Genomic DNA, 2518 nt, shown 5'->3' on the forward strand with positions numbered 1-2518 from the left:
CCACAATGGATCCTAAGCCATGGAAGGTGTGATAGAGAAGTTTCAGTGTTGAGCACTCCTCTGTCACTTCTTCTCAGCACCATGGTGCCTTCTGAGTCATCCCAAGGTCACTGCCATCTGAAAAGAGAAGGTTCTCTAACCAAAAGTGAGAGTGGCATTAATATATGGGTATGAACATTAAGAGAAGTGCTTACCAGGCAGTTTGGTGAGCATCATATAGGCATTTAGCCAGACACCAGCAGACATCACATCCCTAGGGCTCATGACTTCCCCCATCATAGGTTTTCAGTATCAGGCATGTATTCCCTCCCATGGAGTGGGCCTCCAGTCCAATTAGAGAGCAGCTGGTTTCCCCCATAACAAACATGCCACTATTGCACCTGTTGGTTCATTTGGCCTGGGTGGCCAAATTTAAGGCTTACAGTGTCCCCTGTTGTTTATCACCACTGGTGACTTATCTCTCCCATAGGGTTGCATGCAGCATAGCTTTTTCCAGCTTTCTGTTAGCTGGTCTACAGGGACAAAGTTTTCAGATCAGTTCCAGCAAGATTTCTCAGTGACCTTTCAGCCCAAGTATGTGCAGTAGGGTCTTGCTATCTATTCCTGGTAGGAAACCAAGAGCCTCGGCAAATGGCCTATAATGTTTTGGGGGCATCAGAGACCTCCGTGTCCAACACTTCACTGAAAAGTATCCCATCCCTGGCACTGAATTTGTTCTAGTAACAATCTATTCCTTCTGGGTGTGCCATTGTTCAGTTGTTTTGTTTGTTTTTGAGTCAGGGTCTCATATATCCCAGGTTGACCTCAGAGTTACTCTGTAGCCAAGGGTGGCCTTGAACTTCTGATCACTTGGTTTCTAGCTCCCCAGTGCTGGGGAGTGTATGATACTGGGTGCAGCTTTGATTTATGTTTATTGGGGACGTAAGTACCAGGTACTCTGCTCAGCAGCTTATGCTAATTACTTCCTGGACACTCGGCATGGTACTTCAGGCTTGCTGCTGTTAGCACCCCACTTGGCACATGAGGTGAGGCTGGCACAACTAGTGTCAGGAGCCCACAGGTGGCAGAACTGAGTTGAAACTCAAGGCTGCTGGGGTTTGTATATATGTCATTACCAGACAGCCTCTTACACCACCCAGGAAATAAGAGGCTCACTGCACTCAAGATGTAAGTAATGAATGGATTCAAGCCCAGTGCTCCCTCTCGCCTTGGCTAATAAGACATTTGTGGTCCACACTGAACGCCCCCTGTACCTGTTGTTCAAACCATGGCTCCATATGGGCACTTCTGCAGTGTTCCCTGTGAATGTTGGATTTCCAGGGCCAGCAGAGCGCCCACTACACAGAGCATATTCAGCAAACATTGACTGGTGTTGAATGGATGAAGGAAGATAGACAAATAACCAATCAGACAGACAGCAACAAACTAAAGGAACAAGGGGAGGCTTTGGGAAGGCTGGAGCACATCTGGGCGGGAATCAGGAAAACTTTTCTGTAAGAAGAGGACGCGGCATTTGGTCTGGACCCTGGGCCCAGCTGGGTTTCAGCCCCTGGCTCGGGAGGCTGGAGAAGGAAGGCAGACAAGCGAAGGTTCAGGAAGCCGAGCACAGGGGACATTTAGCTGTGGAGTTACAGAATCCAGCCTCAGCCCAGGAGACAGCAGGAGAGAGAGGAATGCAACAGGCCAATGTGATGGGTTAACCTGCACCCCAGGACAGGATACTAAAGTCCTAACCCCCAAGACCTCTATAAGTGTGGCCTTCTTTTGACTCAAGGTCTTCACAGATGACAAGTTAAGATGAGATCACTAAAGTAATCCATCTGTTCCTTTTTTTTTTTTAATTTATTTTATTTGCAAGCAGAGACAGGTAGAGAGAAGAGAGACAGAGAAAATGGGCAGGTCAGGGCCTCCAACCATTGCAAATGAACTCCAGCTGAATACTCCACTTCCTGCATCTGGCTTTATGTAGGTATTGGAGAACTGAACCTGAGTCATTGGGCTTTGCAAGCAAGTGCCTTAACGCCTGAGCCATCTCCGCAGCCTCTCTTTTGGTGTGGGGGTGCTTTTTGTTTTGTTTTCAAAGTAGGGTCTCATTCTATCCCAGGCTGACCTGGAACTTACTCTGTAGTTCCAGGCTGGCCTCAAACTCACAACTATCCTCCTAGTTCTGCCTCCCCAGTGTTGGAGTCAAAGGCGGCACAGCCATGCCCCGCCTTGACTATGTTCTTATGAAAAGGAGAAATTTGGAGCTGTGCTCCTCTCTTGAGAGTCAGCCCTGTCAACTTGTGCTTTTCCAGAATAAAAGCTTTCATCTTTGCCTCAAAGTAGTTTGCAGGGTCTTGGTCACTCCTGAACTTCACAACTCTCTCTCTCTCTCTCTCTCTCTCTCTCTCTCTCTCTCTCTTTCTATCTCTCTCAAATAAATAAATAATAATTTTTAAGAAGAAGGAGAAGAAGAAGAAGAAGAAGAAGAAGGAGAAGGAGAAGGAGAAGGAGAAGGAGAAGGAGAAGGAGAAGG

Source organism: Jaculus jaculus, chromosome 2 (genome assembly GCF_020740685.1).
Source record: "Jaculus jaculus isolate mJacJac1 chromosome 2, mJacJac1.mat.Y.cur, whole genome shotgun sequence".
Lineage (NCBI taxonomy): Eukaryota > Metazoa > Chordata > Mammalia > Rodentia > Dipodidae > Jaculus > Jaculus jaculus.